This window comes from Podarcis liolepis (assembly GCF_965112155.1).
Source record: "Podarcis liolepis genome assembly, chromosome: 5".
In the NCBI taxonomy this organism is placed as follows: Eukaryota; Metazoa; Chordata; class Lepidosauria; order Squamata; family Lacertidae; genus Podarcis; species Podarcis liolepis.
Genome location: NC_139556.1, coordinates 47,094,284 through 47,117,638, shown reverse-complemented (window position 1 = coordinate 47,117,638; position 23,355 = coordinate 47,094,284). Strand labels below are relative to the sequence as shown.

The 23,355-nt window shown below is 39.3% G+C and overlaps 1 protein-coding gene and 1 long non-coding RNA gene across 6 annotated transcripts in view; both read right to left on the bottom strand.

Moving 5' to 3' along the window:
• LOC310708210 overlaps window positions 1-16,431 on the bottom strand; it is a 173,670-nt gene extending 157,239 nt beyond the window's left edge. The window contains exons 1-3 of the long non-coding RNA XR_014526911.1: window positions 15,991-16,431; window positions 14,712-15,208; window positions 14,101-14,456 (exon numbers count right to left, since the gene is read on the bottom strand). This is a non-coding gene — a long non-coding RNA (uncharacterized lncRNA). The remainder of the gene's footprint in view (window positions 1-14,100; window positions 14,457-14,711; window positions 15,209-15,990) is intronic.
• CTBP2 (C-terminal binding protein 2) overlaps window positions 1-23,355 on the bottom strand; it is a 205,315-nt gene that overhangs the window by 157,239 nt on the left and 24,721 nt on the right. The window contains exon 2 of one of the 5 annotated variants that reach the window (XM_083506117.1): window positions 21,583-21,670. The exons of the other annotated variants lie outside the window; for them this stretch is intronic. The gene's annotated coding sequence lies outside the window, so the exon portion shown is untranslated. The remainder of the gene's footprint in view (window positions 1-21,582; window positions 21,671-23,355) is intronic. 5 annotated transcript variants of the gene reach the window in all.

The window sequence follows — 23,355 nt, the reverse complement described above, 5'->3', positions numbered from 1 at the left end:
TAAAATATATAATAATGATTTTCATTGGAATTTCTTCCCACAAATAGTGCCATTCACCACTCTAAAAGATACTATTGACAAAAACTCAGCCACCCTTGCAGTTACTTCTGTGTTAATGTCAGACAGATAGAATCTGATATTTTCATTGTGCTGTGATCTTAGACTATGCAGAAAAGGGGGATAGCTCGTGGTTGGATAGTTGGTTGTACAATGGACGATAGAAAAGAATATGTCCGGCACATTCAAAGAACATCCGCAATGTCTATCATTTCTGGGGATTTTTGAATATCTGCCCTTGACCAAAGCTGAGGGGAAAAAGTTCAGTCAGGCTAACATAAAGGCTGTGCGTTGGACTAGAATTATAAATTTTGAGATATAAGTGAGCCTGTTATTTGTTGTATTTAAACCACAGAACTTGGGGAAGCAAATTTTATTTAGAGCTGACTCGGTTTGGTTTTTCAATGTCCCTTATCTGATTTGAGGCACTGATGGAACTAGACGCGTAGTCTCAGTGACCCCAAAAGTTGAGGAAGTGTTTCTTCAGCAGCAACTAGACAGGGTCTGGTATAGATTCAATATTGAGTGGGGGGCTGTGTGTTGAGATTCCTACATTGCAGGGGGTTGGACCAGATGACCCTCAGAGTCTCTTCCAACTCTCCATTTCTGTGATTCTATGATCCTAACTAATAATCAGTGTGATAGTCATACAAACTAATGCAAGTTTCACCGGGGGGGGAGGGGGGCAGTAGGGAGAGGGGGTATGATAATATATCAATGGTATGATTTGGACTTCTTAATGTTTATTGGCCCGGGGACATATAGCATGCTCTCTCTATTCCTTGCACACCTGTTTTCTTAAGTCATAGTTTCCTGTAATGACTGAACCAGGAGAGTATAGCTTATGGGTTCCCTCCAAAGCAGGATAACCAAAGCCAGGCATGCATGAAATGGAGAAAGTATGTAGTCACACAGGTTATTCCCGGTCCAATAAACCATGGTTTATCTGTCTCAGATCATGACGTATGAACTGGGCATATTTAATCAAATCTAGATAAGTTGAACATACCATGCTAGCATGCTATTTAAAAGAGAACTGGATACACTACCTATGTATCTATATTATATTATAAGGCTGACATCTTCTTCCCATTAAGCTGGCATTTGTTCATGTTTCCACTCTGCCTCCGGCTGATTTGAGGTTTTCCCTGCCCCCTCCTCCATTCATAAAATGCCAGTGGAAACAGTTTAGATGTTTCCATGAATGAGGCTAAGAAAAACAAGCACACCCCACTCCCACAGTTTTACAATTCATTTCCTACACATTTAAAGTCTCTTGTACCTCTTGTATTCTGGGATATTTAACATCTGGGAAGTGACGCTATTCCCTCGAAAAGCCACCCAAGCCTGTATGAGTACCCCCAAAACATTATTCAAGTCAGGAAGTGCTTAATGGGCCCCAAGTCAAAATCCACCCTTTCATACATACTGAGCACATTTAACCACCACCAACTGTACAAATCTCTCACACCAAAAATAATCCAACCTACTATATTGAAAACACAAAGGGGGGGTTATGCCCGAGTTCCCTCTCATGCATACATCTTGTGATTAAAAGGTATTGAGTTTCATAATTCAATAGTAATTTATTGAACCTTTCCATGGAAGACAAAAACTACTTTTAAAAGCCAGAATCATGCCAAAACAAATAAAAATAAAAAAGGTTCCAGAAGGGAATTACAGTAGTTTACAGTAATAAATAAATGCTACAAAGCATATTGTAAAATTGTACATGAGTATCTCTACAAAAGCTAGCAGAAACCCAGCTGCAACAGATCTGTAGCTGTTCCACTTCAAGGAGTTGCAAGTTACACCCACTCTGCAGGAACTAACATCTGGAGGAACTGTAAATGATCACAAACTGTACTGAATTAAGGTTGGGGGGAGGGAGAACAGTAATATGCTGGTTTCTATTCTCACTAAACAACAAAAGCCACATCTTTTGTAAAAAATTGATGGCCTAATTAAATCAAAAGGTACATGACCAAGTACAAGTACAAGGATCAGGGGGGAGGGTTCCCATTTTAAGTAGGAAAAAGGCCTTTCCCTTAAATGAACTCAATTGATGGCATATTTACTTCCCTTCAATAGGCTCAGTCTACTGGCTTCTGGGATTTGTTTAGATCCGATATGGACATCCCTTTTTCCATCAAGGGCAACATTCTCTCAGGGGTGATCTGTCTAGAGCTGAATACTGCTGGTGGCCAAGGAGTGACTCTGGATGGTGCGCCCACAGTCAGCTGAGGCCATCATCTTTCTTTTCTCTCTGGCAAACCCTTCCCCACAAGGGCCATATGGAATTATGCCAAGAGCCACATATTGTCTATCCATTATTGAGATGGTACAAAAGTACAAGACAGTGATGGGGGGGGGGGTTATGTCTCTCTCTGTTACAAAATCAGCTCCGGAAGGCCCTTCCATTACACATTAACCCTGAACTGCTCTTAAAACATATTAGATGGCCTAGTTTGTCACTGAGGTTTTCACTGTGTCTTGGATGTACTGCAGAGATAGACTACCTGTCCAAATGTTCCTGCGTTTAAAAATAAACACCACACAAAGGAAGTTCTCTCTGTGTTACTATTTGGTGGGAATTTGAGGGGTGTGTGGAAGAGCATTCAATCATGCCCCCCCCCCCATCTACAGCCTGAAATGCTACAACCCAGTCTGAAGTGGTATAGCCCAGGCACAGATTAGCTACTTCAGTGAGAATTAAGCCACTATATGTTAATGCCAGTATGTGATTACTGTTGATGAACAGTATGTGATTCCCATGCTTTGTTGGATTAGGATAGTGAAAAATGCTCTTTTATCACCACTTGCGCTATAATAACAAACGTATTCCTTGACCATATAATACAGCTTTGTAATAAGCAACTTGTTTGCCCAGGTTGAAACTTGCAGGCAAGGAAAGTAGCCCTTCAGGCCAGTACAGTCACAACCACAACACTCTTTTTGTCTCAGGGATCCCTGTTTCCAGCTGTCCAATTGATGCTTCAGCCGCCTCCTACACCATTTTCCCTGGAGGTATCTGCTATTTGCTTCTAGAAAGCAGCATATTGGAAGCTTGACAGGGCAATGTGAAAACCTGAATCTAAAATAAGACAACTGCTAATATTTGACATAAAATATGAAGCTGTTAAGGACATAAAAGCAAAAATAAGGTTCCTTATTATGGCATTTATAAAAACATAAATTTTTAAATAATAAGACAATTCTTTTATGCACAGAGCTTTAGTATTCTTTACACATTAGCACATTTTTCCCCTCCCTAACATTATATCTTCTGCCATTTATAATTAATTTTAACAGCTTCTGCAACTTATCCCACAGGTTGTTGCTGTTTCTTTTAAACAGTGTGCTGCTGAGAAATTGATTTGTTTTTTCCGTATGCCGACAGAAATCACATTATAAAATATGCATAAATGTCATTTCTCGGGCTGCTTCTGAGGATTAGCGCAGAATAAAAGCTTACTTTAACACACGCACCAGGCGCACGAGGAAAAGAAAGAGAAAAATAAAAATAAAATAAAATGCAGTGAATAGCAAATGGTGCTGTGCTTTCAGTTCCATGTTGCTCTCAGCTGCGTGGGCTTGGAATTCTGCTTAACCAATGAAAGCAGGTATACACATAGCGTTTGTGGACTAAAAGCAACCCAATGAGCCTATTGTTCCTTTTTTAAAACAACAACAACCCACCACAACCCTTCTGCTTCATCTGCTCCCAAAACGACTGACTTACAGATAAGCTGTCATGTCACAACTCTACAGGTTACGGGAAAGCCTAAGTGGGGCAAATGCAGCCTCCAGAGTTTGCATTTTCATAATTGGGAATTCCACAGTTCGGCTGGGAAAAGATTCCATCCTAGTCTTTCCTTTGCAGTATGTGTCAAGAGACCAAACCAGGTGAAGGTAGCCGATGAGTCTCAAACCCTCAGTGAGTTAGGGACTTCTCCTGCATGCAAATACCGGCTCTGGCAGATTGAGCGGATTAGACCAATAGTGGGTCCAACAGTCAAGAAGGGGGTTTCTGCGCATGCTGTGGAGGGAAATGAGGGGCGTGACTACCTGAGAAGGTAGCCCATCTAGGAGAAGGAAAACTCTGATATCCTCCGGGATATCACCGGCAAATGAAAAGGCTAAGGAGTAAATCCTTCACAAATCTGGTGTGGAGTCCCTAAGATGGTTGGATGGTGACTTGTACACCTCCTTCCAGCAACTCCTGCAGCCAAGCTGCTGACAAACGTATTGCTCTGCTTTCCTTTGGACTACAAGGCCAAGAGGGGGTCTTGTTGTCTGGGCAGCCCAGGACCTCCATACACACTGCCCATGTTTGCGCCGTGGGGAGGTCACTTTGGTACTGCAATCACAGTGGTTTTGCTTCACCCCTGGAGGTACACTCCATTGTCTTTCAAGATAGATGGATGCTAACAGACATGTTGCAAGGCTTGCTTGTGTGCTTGAGCCTGCTGTAGGTTATTAAGCTTATTTCTTGGCCTACATAAATTTCAAACGTATTTATCATTCCTTCAACATTCTGCCTATGGCAGATAATCAAGATCCAAAGGGCAAGATACTGCTCACGAACCACATCTACACACCAACAGGTCTGTGGAGTGGAAATCCCCCCCCCTTCACTTTTCTATGGAAAATGTTTCATTTCATAGGTCCTTAAGTATTTATAAATAAATTGATGCCATTTGGGACCTTCTGGTAAAGGGTGGGTAATAAATTTTAAAGTATGATACTACGTAACCTTGACAGTTTTAACTTCTTGGCTTTATTTACTAACTACAAGTAAAATAAACATTCTAAATTAGTTACAGATAGGTAGCCGTGTTGGTCTGCCATAGTCAAAATAAAAAAAATTCCTTCCAGTAGGGTCTTTAAGGTGCTACTGGAATGAATTTTTTTATTCTAAATTAGATCACTCTCTGGGGCATTATAACATTTTTTTGATGCAAATTGCTCTAATTTGCATAGGAAAATTCCCCAATTCTTCTGGAAAGCCCACATCACTGCACACCAAACATGGAGAACTACAACTCCCATCATCCCTGACTATTGCCCATGCTTGTCTAGGGTTGATGGGAGTTGTAGTTCAGCATCAACTGAAGGTTCCCCACATGTGCTCCAGTCCACTAAAGTAACCCCTGCACTTATTTTTTATGTTACAGCTTATCAGAAGATTAGTCTTCTGGGGTGAATAGAAGGAAATGTTTTTCGATCCCAAAGGGATTGCTTTGCAGGACCTTACATAAATACTGAAAGCTCCTAATTATATGGCCCATCAGCCTTGGATGTAGGGTCAATCATAAAACACACACATCATCAGGAGCTAGGTAGGGGACAGCAAAGTTGGGAGAGCTACAATGCAACATCTTATGTATCTGCTTCAATTAATATAACTTGATAGGCAGGCATACCTTTCCCTTAACTCCTCTTTTCTCATTTGACTTTTTTTGTTGCTTTTACACATTACCAAAGCAGTGTGACAGCCACTGACGCTGCTAGCATAATGTGTCACTCTTATTTCTTTTCGGCTAGGACATACCACCATGACAGCAATGCAATTTGGACATCACAGCATGGAGGTAGCCACACAAAATGGCCAAAAAGAAACTTGTGTGCATGGGTGTATTCCAGACAGATGGTCTTGACACTCAAATCATCACCCTGTCAATCAGCTCATGTTTTGCTATCTTGACATGTACAAAGATCTCAAACACAGGAGCCTGCAAGCCAGTCAGATTGTTTCTGTAGAAGCAGTTAAGGCACATTAAACTACTCCTTTGTTGCAAATATGCTGTCCTCACACCAAATAAGGAGCCTAATTTGTAACTTTGGGATTCTGCAGTTTTTTTCAAACATGTTCATCTGCACCCAAGTTTGGAAAACTAAACAGATTGTATTTTACTTACTGTTTTGATTGCACTATACACATTTATGCATTTTTCAACCTGTCACAATTTCTCTCACACATGTATAAGTAATTTACAAATATAATGGGATCTATTTCAACAAAAGATTAGAATCTCACCCTACATACCAATCAGGGTAGGAACACAGACACAAGGAAATGGATTGAGATACCGTAGAGGATATACTTCCCTTGTCACAAGAATAATCCATTTTAAAATCCATTCAGCAGGATAATGTTATTATAGAAGGTAGATGCAGCAACCACTATATTTAAACTTGTAAAACAGGTTTAGTGTAGAATGGAGTGGAACAGAATCTGATACAAAGTGAACTGTGATGCAGGCAAGTCGAGCACAACGTCCCACCAAGCAACAGAAACAGGTTGTCTGAAATTGCAAATCAATTTCTACTCAACAGAATTAAAGCACAATCATTGTTTCAGACTACTCTCATTTGAGTCAGTCAAAGCAGCAACACACAGCTCATTTAATAGATGTGAAACTAAGGACGGGGGCTGTCCAATGCCTATTTTCCATTCTAAAACATACTGTACCAATGTATAAAATTCAGATATACAACTAGATAACTATTTCTAAACAATTTTATTTAGAACATGTGTCTCATGTACTATTGGGTCTCACGTAGCATCATTTCACTTTAATTAATCCATGCAATGTCATAATCATTGCCATGTTGCTAATTACTCATTTTAATAGCCACTTCAGTAACAGTATTCAAAGAATAAGGAAAGTAGCTTCCTTTCTGATATTATATATCAAATGTGCTGGTTTCTGCCATTAAGGATTTTTTTTCCACAATCTTCTCTCTGTTCTACAGAGTTTCATTCTTAAGTCTACCCTTACAAGTAAAGGCTATGTTATATACTTTACTCTTATTACACATGAAAGGTTTCCTAGGATGACCAACTGGGTACAATCTTAAATTTATTGTTATAGACATCTGGATGTCTGAGCAAATCACTCTGAACAGCCAAATAAGATACAATTTAAAAGGCAAGTCCAAGCTATTAAAAAAGTGAACTTTAAATTACTCTCAAGTCTTTATGTGCCTTAGTAATCATTTCCAAAGTGATCATGATGGTAAATTGATAATGATAGTAAAAAGGCCTACTCTTGCTTTCAATCGGCTACAAAAGCTCTAAACATGATACATGAGCAGATGTTCTTAGCTCTGTTCTAAAACTGTTTTCTCATGATACATGTAGCATTATCCATCAGTGAATTTCACACCAAATCTGGGTGGCGTGTCTTATTAAGACTTCAGTATGTCATTAACGTTGCGAGTGATTTGCTCTTCCTAGGTCTTTCTGCTGGTGGACTAAGCTAAATCATGGTTGAGCTCATAGTTTAGCTCTCTCTAGAGTAACTGTGAGCTGTAACCGGGTTCATGACTCATAGTTTGTTCAGAAGAGCTTGGCTGCAATCCTCACCATGTCTGCTCAGAGGGAAGTCATATTGAGTGGACCTTACTCTCAGGTAAGTGGGATTAGGAATGCAGCCCAAAACCACAAATCTGAGTTCTGGCGTAACTCATTAACAATTTGCAATTTTGGACACACTTTTCAAAATGTAAATATTTTTGTATACATTTTAACACTGTATATACATTTTAACCTAATACACATTTTATATGCATTTTGGTTCATTTCAAGCTGGAACTGAATTGCAAAATTAAGAGACGTGTGAAAACAGAAGGACAGGTGCACTGTGGTTCATATAACAATCTCAGAAGTATGAGATGAGTCACTTAGAAATGCAGACTAAACAAAACTTGTGATTATGTGCATTGGTTGGTGTCCATATTTATAAGAACATTTATTCAAAGTGAGGTGATGACCACTATAGAGCAGCATTTCTCCTAAATTATGAACATTGTCAGAAAATCTCCTTTCTCAGAGCCTACACATTCACACTAAGCCATAGTTTGGGCTTAGCATGATGTACAAACCAGGTGACTGCAGCAGAAGGGCTCTGGTTTAGGCATATTTTGATATCCATTTTTTAAAAGGTCTCGTGCCTTTGCTGCTGTAACAAGATGGACACAGGTCATTGGAAAGGCCATGGAAAAGCAACAATTTAAAATGTGATTTCCCCCTCAATTGGATTCTAGGTCCTCCCTATCTTCTGAACATAAGAAACCTAAAATCCCTGTAATACAGGTGTTGGCTAAAAAGGGATGTGAAGGTGAAATATAAGATACAAATAGGGAAAGGAAATTAGGGAAGAAAGAGGAATAATATAAAAATAATATATATTCTGAAGCCTCCATAATATTTAAAATTATTGCTCATATCCCTGATATTAGCCCTTTTCAAAATTTAGGGTGCAAGCATGGAGTCAATGCGTCAGCGTAGTCACAAGTGCACACTGTGTTTGAGGTGAGGCTAGCCAGTGGGCCCAGTTAGTGGGTCCCACTACATGTGTTGTGCATCAACCAAAGACATCTGTGCAGGGGAAGCCTATGTGCTTGCGACTGTATAGAAGCCTTCTTACCTACAACCAGAAGTCCTAAGCCATCAGAGTTGTAGCTGCATATAAGTCTTAACACATACAATTGCACATACAAACCCTTCATTTTACAGACATCCACATCAGGATACAAAACCTCAAGGCAGATATGAAAGGCTAACCAGCCATCAGACAATAAAAAGAATATCCATCACACATGCCCTATGCAAATTAGTGTAAGATTGATAAGGAGGGTTGTTTGTGTGTGTTTCTTTGGGGGTAAGTTACTTTTTTTCCCCTTGACCTGCAGAGAATAGCAGTACTCCAACTCTGTTTTAAAATGATTATTCCTTGACAGACAGAACACCATTAGCTTAATTTTGACTTGTGCTCCCCATTAGTATAATCTACCCTGAGATATTTCAGTGACAGTAGCAAATACCACTTTGAAATGAGCTCTCTCACTTCAAAGTTAATTACATGTATTTGGTTTTTGATAAATGAAAGCATCAGATGTGATTAATTGAAGGACAATCAATAAGATATAGCTATTAGACATCTTGATGAGCCCTCCAGAGCCACTGGACAATCTATAGCAATCAACTAACTGAAGTGTGCATACTAGGTCCTCAAATGATTCAACTAAAATAAACCAAACAAAACTCAGACTTTTTCAAGGGGCCCATTTCCTTTTTCTTAAGCTGGAGACACAAGCAGGCAGGCGGTCTTTACACACACACACACACACACACACACACACACCCAAATCAAACTAAACACACACAGCTGCATTGTGATTTTTCAAACTCATACACCACTGGACAACACTTTCAGTTGTTACTTGAAATATGGGTGGTTCGTGCACACCCAAAAGACACAATGGCAGTCATTTTGCTGACCACTAGCCTTTTGTGGGTCCATGGGTTTAATTCTCACTTTGGGTGCAAGGGGTTGGGGTTTCAAGCCCTGCCATGCATGATAGAAATGTGTGCAAATTTAAAAACCACAGAAGTTACCAACAGTTTGAAGATTTGACAAGTAGATGTGTTCAGAGGCTAAACTTCTAACAACTAGGAACATATTGCTCTGTACTGTCTACACTGACAGTGGCTCACCAGGTTTGAGCACAGAACATTTCCAGCACTAACTGGAGATTCTGGAGATTGAATGTGGGACCTTCTGCATGCAAAGCAGATACTTGATGCTTCCCCTAATTACAGTACCTCGGGTTAAGAACTTAATTCATTCTAGAGGTCCGTTCTTAATCTAAAACTGTTCTTAACCCGAGGTACCACTTTAGCTAATGGGGCCTCCCGCTGCCACCACAACCCAATTTCTGTTCTCATCCTGAAGCAAAGTTCTTAACCCGAGGTACTATTTCTGGGTTAGCGGAGTCTGTAACCTGAAGCGTCTGTAACCTGAGGGGAAGAAATATCTGAGAGCTTTTGCCTTCATGCTCTCTGTGTTCTTGAGAAGCAGCTGTCTGGTCACTACAGAAACAGAGGAGATGGAGCCTTGGCCTGATCTAGCAAGGATTTAAGGTCTCAATCCGGAATCCTTTAAAATGCTTTTTCTTCCAACTTCTACATAGCAAAGACTGCTGAAATAAGTTTAATATAATATATGCCTTATTTTACTCATATTGCAAGGCTAATGCAAAGCAATCAAAATCTTACAACAAATTATTTCCATTTATTTTGACACAAAGATTAGTAGGTGGAAGATGAGGAAGAAGTCTCAAATGATGATGCATCATGTCAGAATGGGAATTACCCTTTTCCATTTCTAAGAGAGATATACAACCATGAACGGAATAATCTGAAGGTACAAAGCAACAGAATATTACCAAATGTTTTGTAAAAATATGGAAACATAACTGCATTTCACAAGTATGGTATGTAAGTACTATTAGCATAAATGCTGACAACTGTTAATCTACTAAAGCCCTGATTAATGGATACAGCTGTCCATTAATACTAGGCTACGAAAATTGATTAGTCAGTTAAGAATTCAATCCTCTTGTTCAATAAAACTGCACTTTCTCTGAAAATGCAATATGGAATAAAGTAATGCATCTGCCAGAACTTACATATATTACAAATATACCTACCACATATTAGAAAAGAAAGCACACTGTGTTAACTGTATTATTTTTACTATTTCAGATGTGGCATCAAGCAATGCAGCCCCATGTAGATGGGTGATGGATGAGGATTACATCCACTCTGCAACATGCCATAATTGTATTCAAATCTGAGCCCACACATACCAACCCAATGTGCACTAGCCCAATCTACACAATTAGTCCTCAAAATTTAAGGGTCATAATCGCATGGACTGGGACTATGTGTCAGATTCAACATATGGCCTTATTTTAAAAATTATTTTTAACTGAAGTATTTAGGTAGATAACAGCTACAACAAATTGGAATATTAAAACAAACACAAATTGTAATACAACAGCTAATTAATCAGTATGAATCACTAAGCTGAACTGAGTCAACTCAATGTAGGTGAAGATTTGACCACAACACAAAGTTCTTAGAACTTCAGCTCTTACACACCAACCCAAGGAAATACATGAATAGAGCTTGGGAAACTATTTGCATAGATGGCCTACAAAAGGTATCAGGAAGGCTTGAACACAGGGAAGGCAAACGATGATGGAAAGCCAGATACTGCTAGATCCCAATTCACTGAAGCCTCCTATATTAAATACCTTCTGGAGGATAGGTCAAATGATATTACACTGACCATGGGAAAGCTTCTTTCGAAGGTCGTAAGAAACAAAGACCATCACGCTCTAGACATAACAAAATGACTACCTCGATCTCTTTCACCTGTTTGGTTGTTTTAACTGTATCTTGTTTTGAAACTGTTTTGTGGGTCTATGGACTGCAATAAAGATATTTGATCACTATGTAGTTAAAGCCAACCATGGTTATTTATTTTTAATGGTCCATGATAGAATTTACCATGTTGTCACCCCACTGAAAAGGCAAGGGACTTGCTTCTAATAAATTTAGTCCAGGCCAAAACACGAGCCAAAAATCAGAGCTACTGGCATCATCAGAGATGTGTCATAGTTTTGCTGAATGGGATGTCTGAAAAAGCTAATATGGGGGCAGTGCACACCTGTCCCTGAGTTTGCATCAGGTTTGCATCCCAGATTTACAATCTTTCACATAAACATTTGCAGACCTTAAGGTACCGTATTTTTCGCCCCATAGGACGCACCAAGTTTTTTTGGGGGGGAAATAAAGAAATCCCCCCCCAGGCGCTTGTGGGGCCGGCAGCGGGCAGAAGCGCTCTTCTCCCCGCCGCTCGCCTTCAGACCAGGTCCGGGGACAGCAGGAAGACACGCTGCGCCTCCCAGCTGTCCCCGGAGCTTGCGGGGCAGGCAGCAGGGAGAAGCGCTCTTCTCCCCGCCGCCCGCCTTCAGACCAGGTCCGGGGACAGCAGGAAGACGCGCTGCGCCTCCCAGCTGTCCCCGGAGCTTGTGCGGCGGCAGCGGGGAGAAGCGCTCTTCTCCCCGCTGCCCGCCTTCAGACCAGGTCCGGGGACAGCGGGAAGACGCGCTGCACCTCCCCACTGTCCCCGGAGCACGCGTCTCCCCGCCGTCAGCCTCCAAACCACATCGGGAGACAGCGGGATGGCGGCGTTCCGCCTCCCCGCTGTCCCCCGACCTTGTGGGGCTGGCGCTGGGGCTCTCCTGAAGCCTGGAGAGCGAGAGGGGGCGGTGCGCACCGACGCCTCTCGCTCTCCAGGCTTCAGCGAAAGCCTGCATTCACCCCATAGGACGCACACACATTTCCCCTTCATTTTTGGAGGGGAAAAAGTGCGTTCTATAGGGCGAAAAATACGGTATATTTTTAGAGTACACTCTCTTGCTATCCACTGACTTTAAAGAATCTTTAATATTTCACTTAATATTGCTCATATTTGTTGCTTGTTTTGAGCAGAAAACAGCAGACACAAAACCCCCCACAGATTTTCACACACATATATATACTACTTGAATCTGCCTCTGGCTCAAACTCTACCACCTAGTTTGTGGTATAGTTGCATAATCTCAGCCTTCAGGTCAACCCTAGGCTATGTTTTTAATGTGATGTTCTCTCCTTTTTGTAGATGTCCATGTTGGAATTAGACTCCCAGGGAATAGAGATGCTAACAACAGAGACTCCAAAGGACCTGAAACTGTGATATTACAAACAGTATTAGTGCCACCATAATATTATGTGAAACTCTGTATCTTCTGATTATGTGTTAAGAAAATAAGTGTTATAATAAACTGACATTGCACTCCTTTTGGTATTTGGTAATGACAAGAGTTTGGAGAGGAGCTGCATTTACTTATCTGAAAGGACAAGGCAGTGAGCAGATCCTTTGTAATCCCCCTCCCCCAAGAACAATATCCTCAATTATGTTTGGAACAGCATTTTGGCGGGCAGGTGCAAAAACACAGGAGTATACTCAAACCAAACAGAGGCCAAGCTCTGTGATCATTAGCAGTCCTAAGAAAGACTTCTATTGTGTCTGTGTTTTTAAAACTTTCAAATGACACTTTCCACTCATTTTAAACCAACACACATTTGAGGCTGGAAGGAAGATTTCAGAAACTTTTCCTTCTGCTTTTGCTAGACTGGGTTTTCTTGTTTCATTTGAACCAAAAAATTGTGGTTACCATGTGCATCCTTTTTTTTTTTTAAAGCCAATAATCATAAATCTTTTTTGTAAGTAAAACTTTACAAGTTTTAAAAGCAGGACAGAAGTGTAAAAATAAACAAAAACAAAAAGTAGAAATAACAGTCTATATAATTAGTTTTAAATTCACTCTAATACTTCCTTTATCGCTAGGGAAGCATATTACAGAAAAATGAATCAAACAACTGCCGTTCACTGAGCTCCATGGTTACATATTTAACTGGTGTTCCAAAAAATGTGCAAGTAAAAGTCAGAAGCATAAGAATACATTAAAAATCAATCAATATTGGGTATGGGTAAAAGTAAAAATATTTTTCAAGTTCACCTTTCAGCCTTCTTTACAGAATTTCCATATCTACAAGTGGATGTTTAAAAAAATGAGGATTTACCCTCATAGAGAAGTTATTCAAATAAATAAAACCATCTTCTCCACTTTATCATTTATACTTGGATCAAAATATATGTATCTTTTGATCTGTAAATATTGGGTAAATTATACAACCCCCTTTTGATCCCAGCAGTGTCCCTTCCCAAGCCAGTAAGTATTTACGGAAAAATACCATTTGTACAAGTGTCTCCATGCGGGAGGAGAATGTCTCTCACACAGTCACTGCTACTGATCTTAGGACTCTGAAAAGCAACTTCCACAAGACTGCGAATCATAGACGCTGCAACTAGATGAAGCTTTCCCCAAGTCTAGCTTCTTCCTATTATACAGATTTTGGTAGAAAGTCTGTGGCTCTTTGAAGAAAGCTTTGTGATAATATTCTAACCCAGAGAAATTAAGCCCACCATGGTTACTGAAATCCTTCTCTGTCATTCTGTTATACAGAGGCTAAAGTAACAGTACCTCTACATTTTTGTTTCTTTCTACATCAGCTCTGGATAACTTTAATTAGTAAAAGTCTAGGCAGAAGCCTTCCACAACTTTCAAACATTGCATCGCCTGGGTTGTGTCCAACAAAGTAATTCTATTAGTGCAAGAACTTCCACTTGCAAACTGGACTTTCTTTCCCTCTCCTCTCCCCACTTGCCACCTTGAAATTGTGATGCTTGGGGGAAACCCCAGGACAGATTTTGAGGGGCACAGGAACAAATTTTCGCACTAATGGAGCAACTTGGTTGGATACAACCTTCTAAGAGTGACTTTTACAGTAGCCACTGTGGCTTCGCTTCCAATTCAACGCAATGCTGTACACAACAGATCCCATGGCCCACAAGAAGGAAGACAAACATGTGGATGAGAAGCAGGCAAGCAACTCCTCAAGCTGATGATTCACTGAAGTTACAAAAGGTAGTAACCTACCATGAGGAAGCTGAGACTCCAATACTTTGGCCACCTCATGAGAAGAGGTCTCCCTGGAAAAGACCCTGATGTTGGGAAAGATGTAGGGCACAAGGAGAAGGGGACGACAGAGGACAAGATGGTTGGATAGTGTTCTCGAAGCTACCAGCATGAGTTTGACCAAATTGCGGGAGGCAGTGGAAGACAGGAGTGCCTGGCGTGCTCTGGTCCATGGGGTCATGAAGAGTCAGACACGACTAAACAACAACAACACCATGAGGAAGAGATTCCTCACTTCTGTCTGCATTCACATGACCACTGAGAGCCAGAAAATCACTGTGCTATGGTTTCAAACCCAGACTAAAAATATAAATTCCAAAGCAGACAAGTGTAGCATTTTCACATGCCTCACATATTGTGCAAAACAATCTATTTGGCGTAAGGAAAATATTTAAAGGGCTGGCCTATTCCCATTGCATTACAGAATTGTTAGTACAGTGTTATGTCTGTGTTTATTCATGAAAATTAGTAAGGGGTGTTTCAGCTATTAAAGGAATGTATATCCTGTCTGATTTTGACGTAGCATTGTAGGAAAATGTATCCTCTTCACTTCCTGAGAACCTGACCAACAACACTACTGCTTTGAGAGTGATGTCTCTCTGGGGCTCTTGTACTTTCCCTTCAGTTTTTGCTATTACTTATAGCAGCAGAATTGTTTTGTAGGCCATCCAGAATGTACAAACATTGAAAAATGGAGGGGGTGGGGGAGCTGTTGAGAAAAAAAGACAGGGATAATAAACCTTTAAGAGATCAAGTTTCTCAGTAGATCAAAAGATATGTGGAAACACAAATTTGTGTGTAAGTATTACACATCTGAATATCCCATGATCTGGACACTGCTGCCTTCAAGTACTATTTCAATTCCTATGATTTAAACTGACAGTTCAAACTGTCACTCATAATCCTTCTATCACTTAGCAAGGTTAGGAGAATAAACGGTTCAAAGGAGGAGAGGAGGTGCTGCCATTTATCGGGCTACGACCTCAAATGCAAGACACTTAGAAATTTACTCAGCCTACTAAAGATCCCCCTCACACCTCAAACACTATACAAACTCAATATAAACAGTCTCTAGGAAGTAGTATTTCTCCAGAAATCAATCACAATAGTATATTTACAATATACTGGCCAACCAGGGATAATATGAGTCAGGTTTCACTAAGATTTAGCCCAAGAACCTATTTTCAATGTAGATTCCCAGAACACATGAAGTCATAATATAGAGTGCCTGAAAAATATACACATGTATGTTTTCCTTACTCAGAGTAACCACAACTAGCTTCTACGCATCTAGGATTCATGGTGTGCGTAACTGACCTACAAGATTTGGTACCACAAGATGTAGTGATGGCCACCAACTTAGAAGGCTTCAAAAGCATATTAGAAAAATTCATGGAAGAAAAGGCAATCACTGGCCTTGAAAACAATATACTACCTATATAATCATAAGCACCCTATGATTACTAGTCATGAGAAGGATATAGTCCTCACTCTGCTTTTGGGTTTCCCATAAGGCATCTGGTTGGCCCCTGTGGTAAGTAGGATGCTTGTCTAGAAATGCCTTTGGTCTGATCTAAAAGGGCTCATCTTGTGTTCATATGATTAGAGATAAGATTTTGAAATCAGAAAGTGGTATCTCCATGACACTCTTCTTCTTTTTTAAGAAATAGATTACTGCCTCTTCCTCACTGTGGTCTTGGTTTGCAGCTTTTCACTTTATATTGTGGAAAAACTGAGGCGGTTGATATTTTCAACGCCTTCTCTAAAGATGGTCAATCATATGAAGGAGCAATGCAGCACTGTGAAAGATAATCAAATAATAATTAGCTTCCACAAGAACTTTGCCAAAGAAAAGAGCAGTCTTCGGGGCTCTTTTTGGCTGCATCTTGGCTCTCACACTGTGTTCCACATGTCCCAGAATACACATTAACTTGTACAGTATACTTTCAGCCATGTGCTCCACTGTTACCATGGAGCCAAAAGAGAACATGACTGAGTTAGCTCACAAGTATCTGCAATATAAAATCATTGAATGTGGTTTGTGGCAATAGCGCAGTTACTTTTTTGTTTTATGTTATTAAAGTACACTATTCCTTAAAATGCCAGCAAATGGAAAAATAGTTCAATAATTAAGATATGTATATCACTCTTATTAAAAAATACGAAATAGTAAAAAATAAGACAGACAGCACTTATAGGTCAGAAAGGGCTGCAAACACTTTTGGCATTTTTCTACAGGAAAGAGAAAATGCAGATTCAGAATATCAAACACCAGTTGCCATTTCCAGTCAGAATCTCTTAAAGCGCACACTTTAGGGAGATCTCTGTTCCTATGCTGAGACACCTCACAATATGTCCTCTCCTCAGTTATTTTACCAATGTTGGACTATTGTGAGGTGAATTCTCTATCAACTATTATTTTCAAACAATCTACTTCTGTTGAGCTGCAGCCACTTTCCCACTGTTCCATTAAAATATGGATTAGTGTCGCTTTTAACTATACATGCACACAATCAAATTCTCCCACAAAGGAATCTCATCTCAAATGGAACCATTTAAAAGTCCATTAAGAATCGTGGATACAGTTTGGGACAGCAGCTTAGAGAGACTGTTGAGCACCAAAACATATCAAAACTGCTGATAAAATATCAGATGTTTTTGCCCTTGTTTAGGCTCTTTTGTCTCCTGTAAGTACAGCATATGAGACAAGAAGTTACAGGTATTGGTGCCAGTCCTGTCACAACACATGCTATACAGCCAGTAAGGTTTGTGAAAAACTCATGATTTAGAAAGGTTGAGGGGAGGAATGGTGTCACAGACAAATTATCAGTCTTTATTCTTTATCTAGTTGTCTCTATTTTGACAAGATGTGATGAATTAGCTTAGTTTAATTAACCCTTCACAGAATGTGTTGGGGATTTTTAGCGTACAAAATCTCAAAGTAGCTATATGCATGTGAAGAACAAGCTCAAATCAGGACCACGGATGCAGAAAAGAATAGCAGAATAAACAGGTGGCAGTGATGAGCGGCAAAAAAGTGTTGAATGGAACAAAGGGCTAGAACAGTTGAAAGAGGAAATTGTGTAAATTGCTTAGAGGTTTTCATGATGATGCAGTATACAAATTCTGTTTAACAAAAAAAAAACCCACCAACATAAAGAATGGATCACACAACTACTGGGGAGAAACACCAACTAACTCCAGAACACATATTCAATCAAACTTTTTGAAAAGATTCTATTGCATTTTCACAGTTTCAAGGAGTTCAGCAATCTTGTGGAAACTGTTACTATTTCATCATGCTGAAACATCACTTTGGGATCACAAAGTGCTAAAACGAAGTTTATAAATATTGCAAAGAAATAAAAATACACTGATGAAGGTAATTTTTGAAGCAGTCATTTCTGGCAGAGAAGTTGTGGAGATAACCATTTATGTGAAGAAGGTGCTCCTCTGTTTTGCTTTGTTTGTTTGTTTGTTTGTTTAGAGATTTGCTCATAATACATTTTGTTTAGCCACTACTGTTGCATTAGTATGTGAAAATCTATCGAGATTTTATGCTTGATTTTTACTTGTAGTGTTTCTTGAGGTTTAAGAGGATATTTTGCTTTGCCGTTGAATAAATTGCTTTAAATATGGCTCTCACATGCTGCATTTGATTTACATTTGTAATTTTTGATTCTGATATTTTGCAATGTTCTAAAATCATGCTGTAAACCACTTAGAGCTATTTTTATTTTACTGGAAACGTAAAGTGGTATATAAATTATCTATGGGAGTCTTATTTGAACCACAGGAAAGGAACGCTTGCATTTGTTCAGTACACCAACAAACAGCAAGAAAAACTCTATTCTGAAATACCCAAAGACAGATGTCAGCTTTCAAGTCTTGCTATGGTGAGGTTAAATCATGACACGGATACTGAAGAAACCTGAAAATCAAACCTCTTATACTGCACTGGCAATATCCACATGGGCAATAAGTCAGAGTCAGTACCACTTTCAGAGTAAACATATGACCAAAGGCAGTACAACTTTTTCAGCTTCCTACAGTGTCACAATAAATGACAGAGCAGGCACTTGCTAAAATGTTAAGACCACACACATTCTATGGCAATTACTTGGACACTTTCCAACATTCCATCTGCAAAGACATTGTGGAAATGTCTTCTCAGTGACTCGCCTTTGTCCTGGATAAACGCAGTCACCCAAAGTATAAAAGAACATGCAAGGAAGATAAGATGTGCTGTAAATGAAAGGCAGGTTCTTCCAGAATGTGTCATCCCAAAGAACTGCACAAAGAAAGAGGTGCTATCTTGTCTCACTGGGACCTTTGCTGTATGTAGACACACGCTCAGGTGTTACCCGTGTGGATAATTGGGCCCAAGGCAGCAAGAATGCACAGGCTTAACTGATTGCAGCAAACTGATTGAGCGGTATATAAATCTTGAAAAATAAAATACCGGCCGGGTAAAAGCAGTACGCGGAGCAATTACTGGCTTGAATGATATGATCGAAAATGTTTTAACATCACTGCAGATGCTAATTATTATTTGCTAATCACCTTGGGAATTTGTTTGAATGATGGGATAAACTACCCTATAATAAATTTATATTTATCCTTTTTTCTGTTGTGTTGCAATATTTTCTAGTTATTTATTATTTTTACCAGAGCTACCCAACAATTTGTCACACATATGTCTCTATTAAAAAATATTTAGGTACTTCTAACAGCAAGAGGTTAACTAAATATCTAGATCAAGAAAGGGCTCAAGTAATAAACTGATGCCAATTTTTGAAGAATTCCAGAACTCCTTACAAACAATGGATTCATTTATTCAGAAAGCTCAAGAGTTTCAAATGCTACCTTTGCTAAACCTTTGAAATGGCAAAAATGTAGCAGGTCTCTCTCTCTTTCTCGTGAATAAGGGGGGAAATCTAACTTTACATAAATTAAATATATAAATTTGATTAAATATGTTTGTGCCTTTGCGATGACATTTAGAAAAGGAAGTATTCATTTTCTGTTTAGAAAAAGAAAAACTCTTTCAAATGTAATTTGAAGCTGTCAAGCCAATCTCCTTTACAGATCTTTTAAATGTCACCTACCTTCGGAAGGGAATGGCAAATTCCTTACAAAACGTGCAACTGCAAACAGGCCACGTTAAATCAAGAATTTATTAAAATAAGCCACTGACATTTACATTGATTAAGCGTAGCCCTTTTGCTTTCTCCCTTCTGCTAGAAGCCCTTTCAAAAGAAGTGTCACAACATCTTATACTGGCGTTGTTCTTACAGTAATTCCGAAACACACAACTAGGCGTTACGCAGGCAGCTAACTCATGAAAAGGGGCTGCGTGAAAAGAACTCGCTGGGTTCTATGCATGGAGATTAATGCAAAATTGTAGTTGTTCTACATTGGGACTTGGTGGGGTGTTCCTTTATTATTTCTCCCCAGCATCCTTGAAATTTACAGCCATTTTTTTTTTAACTGTGCTTGGTATAAATCAATTACAACACTACACTTAATAGCTTTAAACAGAAGACTATATTAATCATAGCTTTAAGAAAAGGCTAGCACTACTCACAGTCACAACATGTATTAGTGAACTCTACAGTTTAGCTTATAAAATCAGCATTTACAGTTGAGATGCTTTTTTTTAAAGCCTCAATAAGGGCAGTATTTCTTGTAAAATAGAGGGAGAAGACGGCACTTAAAAGTAATTGTGACACACACAACCCTGAGGCAGACACGTTAACCCCGCTTAACCACTGATCATAGTTTTAAAACTATTCTCACCCTTTGGTCCACAATATTTTAGCAAGCTATGAATTATGATTTTCGACCATGTAGGGAATGAAATATCTCCCATGCCTCATCATGTACAAGCACTGCTGACTCGTAACAACCACCAACAGAATTTAAAGGCAGTATTTCCTGTAAATTGTCTCCTGCAAAAGCATTGCTATAGGGAAGTCTGCTACTGAATCTGTAACAAAGTGAAGGAGATTACGTAACTATTATTCCAAGGTATAAAAATATGCTTCTGATCTATAGTTACTCACAGGTAATGTGAAAAGGGTTAATTCCCAGCTAATTAAAAGGTGCTGTGTGGAAAGGCATCATGAGAATAAATATTCAGTTCTACATACTGTTAAACGTTAATCTCTCTCTTCTCTGAACTAAGAGGAGACTTAACAACAGACTCTGAGCCAGCACAGAGGGCACATACTCGCACACACAAACGCAAAAGATACTTAGAAACAGCCAAATACCACTATCATCTACAACAGCTATTTTGAAATAACTATACATCACGTATGCATCAAACAACATGCCTCAAGATTTGGAATGTGGTGCCATCAACAGGCAGGTAGTACCCAATTCTCCCCACTTTCTGGTTTCAGGGAGGGTATGGAGGCTCTGAATTGATGACCATTAGAGAAATGCTTGGTTCAGATAATGGTGTTCAACATGTTTCAGATGTAGATTGTCCATTAAAAACCAAGTTTTCAGCTTGGGAGTGCTCCTGAAGTGATGTGTCAGCTGTGGCCAAGAGTGCCCAGCAAAGTTGGAAATGGTTCCGTTTCCTTGAGGCTGGCATGGCCACTGTCACACATGCTTTGCTCTTATCCATATGAGATAGTGCATCATATAGGATGTGTCATTCTAGGGAGTGAAAGTTATTTTTTGCAATTTCTTCAGTGGAGGTCTTAAAAATATGTTTTGGGCTGTGAAGAATACAGAACCTGCCATTATTTTTGTGACTGGACAACATTTAACTTGGTAAGTTTACATCTGATGAAGAACTACATAAACTGGTGTCAGAAAACGACAGAAGTTTAATTTTAGCTTCTGAAAATGTCAGTTAGTGCTAAATAAGAATAAAAATAAGACTATTAATATATACTGCAAGTACTTGGCAATCATTTTTAACGATTTTTATGCAATTTTACACACATTCTAATTACCAAGCAAAACTAAATTATATTACTTTAACCAAAATATCTTTTGAATTCCTATGTTTAAACTTTTTAGCACCCCCTCATTTTCAGAATTTGAAAGTTGGAAACTTCAACACACCCTACTGCATCAGAGCGTGGCTGGCCTTGAAGAACGTTGAAAAACTATCCATGACACGATCAATGTTTTAGCCAACTCATTGCCTACCCTAAAATAGAAAATGAGATGATTTAACATTAAGTTCTATTGCATGCAGCACAGGCTAGTTTGGGTGGGAAGAAGTGTTGACAATGACTGTGTATAAATGATGTTTTGTTTTTAAATGAGATTGGCTATTTTGTATGCTATTTTCTAAACTTAATATCTCAGCAATGAGAATGAAGTAGTTTTTAGAGGGCTTTTAAAAAAGATAATTTCCAATTCATTTTGAAATTTAAAGCTGGTACCACAAATTAAGGCCTTAAAGCCTTACATGGTTGTGTCTAGAATATCTTAAGGATGGACTTCTCCAATTGGAGAATGCCCACATGTTAAGGTCTTTACCGCAGGCCTGTGGCACCACTACTAGAAGCACAGTAGATGGGAAATTTTCATTGCTGGCCCAAAGCTTTAGAACTCACAAGCTCAGGAAGCGCTCCTGGCCTCTCTATGCATATTTTCATACTGCAATCTATACAGGATATGGTTACTTGGGTGCACCCCAACATGGGAATGTGCTATTAGTGAGTATTTGGCTTAGGTGGAGCTTGACTTAACAGTCTGGTATTGGAGCTGCAATAATTATTGCTAATAATGTCGCATTCTAATTTATTGCTATTTTGATGGTTGTACTGTTATCATGATAAGAACTTCCATATTAATACACTGTTCCATGTTATGATTGACAAAACTGTTTCTAGGATTGCTTTTACAAACCATAACCCCCTTTGTGAGAACACAGCCATTATTATTCTTTTGGTATAAACATGTAAATTACAAGTGATTGTAAGGGCATCTAACTGGATGGAAGCACCGCTGTTTTCACTGAAACTTACTTCCAGGTATGTCTAGTATTGCAAAATTAATTGGTTTGAGTTCAAGGCCAACATTACTTTCCAAGAGTGCCCTGTCATTTCTAGGCCTTTTCAGGTTATCATTTCATAAAAATGCCAGCACCTCCAGTGGAATTTTCAAAGAGATTAATATCTAAAGTTCACTTGCATAGTACCATTGTACAGTTTATGTTAACATTAAGTATAGTTCTTTTTCTGAGGTTGCTTACTTGGAGGGCTAAGAGAAGACATATATTGGTTTGGTTTTTATGCATGAATCCACTCTGGTTTAATCACATGGGTGAAAGCTTTGTTTTGTTGCTATGGTCAGAACATCACATAACTTGTTATGTTTTACTCATACTCATGGGGAAACAATCCAAAAACAGCACCCAGCAACAGAAGACAGCACTATGACCACAGCATTAGCCTTCCAAACAAACTGTGGACTGTGATATCCACCAACAAAATAGAACAGACCATCAAATGGCCTCCATAGAACAAGAAATCCACCTAAACAGCTATTCAGCTCATCAGTTAAAGGACAACTATGATCTGGAGGGATGAGACTATACAGAAAATGTGTGTTCCAATTGTCCTTATATACCAGGGACAGTAATTCACTGCTCTTATTTTGCCAATTGGGGACATATTTTAATGCAAGGTGGGGAATAGTCAAATAGGTGGGGAATAGTCAACATGATGCCCTCCAGATGTTACTGGATTACCAATATCCAGCAGTCCCCAACAGCAAGGCCAATGGCCAGGGATGATGGGAACTGCAGGTCAACCATCTCTGGAGGGCACCATGCTGGCTACCCCAGCTACAGAAGCTGTGATTTAGGATTCAGGTCATCTCTCC